Source organism: Ixodes scapularis, unplaced genomic scaffold (assembly GCF_016920785.2).
Source record: "Ixodes scapularis isolate PalLabHiFi unplaced genomic scaffold, ASM1692078v2 PGA_scaffold9__187_contigs__length_104089568, whole genome shotgun sequence".
Classification (NCBI taxonomy): Eukaryota; Metazoa; Arthropoda; class Arachnida; order Ixodida; family Ixodidae; genus Ixodes; species Ixodes scapularis.
In genome coordinates this window covers 88,172,345-88,173,008 of record NW_024609884.1, presented here as the reverse complement: position 1 = coordinate 88,173,008, position 664 = coordinate 88,172,345, and positions in this window count along the sequence as shown.

The following is a 664-nucleotide window of genomic DNA, read 5'->3' as shown; positions in this document are numbered from 1 at the left end:
CCGAGGCTCCGCCGCTGCTTTTAGGCCGCTGTAACGAGCACGTCCTGCTGCTCGTGTTTCCTGGGCCACGGGTCGGGATACGGACTCAAGGACGTCCCGAGACAGAGTCTTTCGGACGTCCTGAAGCATTCCAGGCCTGGCCAGTTTCAAGTGTCGTGCCAGCACAGACGCCCTCGGAAACGGTCGTGCGTAGACTTTACACGCGGAACGCCAGTGATTGCTGTCCACGCTTTCTTGCGCCATCTTACAGCCTCAAAGCAGCTGCGGTGTTCGCCTTCTTTTCTTGGCTTGACCGTTGACTAAGTTCGATCCTTTATCCCTAACTTGCAGTGACGTCCCAACAGCCGCGATAACTGCGATTCCTTCACAGGAACCACACATTTTGTTGTAGTAAGTAGGTTGCCATTCCTAGAAAGTAACGATGGACTTTATGAAGAATACATCACGACGTCCCGCGCAAGCATAAATTTTAGCTACTTGTCATGGCTTCTTTTAGTAGGAAAGTACACATGCTGCCATGGGAAGTATTGGAAATAATGTGGTTTCCAAGGTTTTCCACGTCTTAGACAAGACAAAGATAGGGAAATATTTTATTTTTTCTATAGCTCTCCCTCGCACTCTCTGTGTCGAGCGGCCAAGTTATTGCCTAACGACTTAGTGCGTG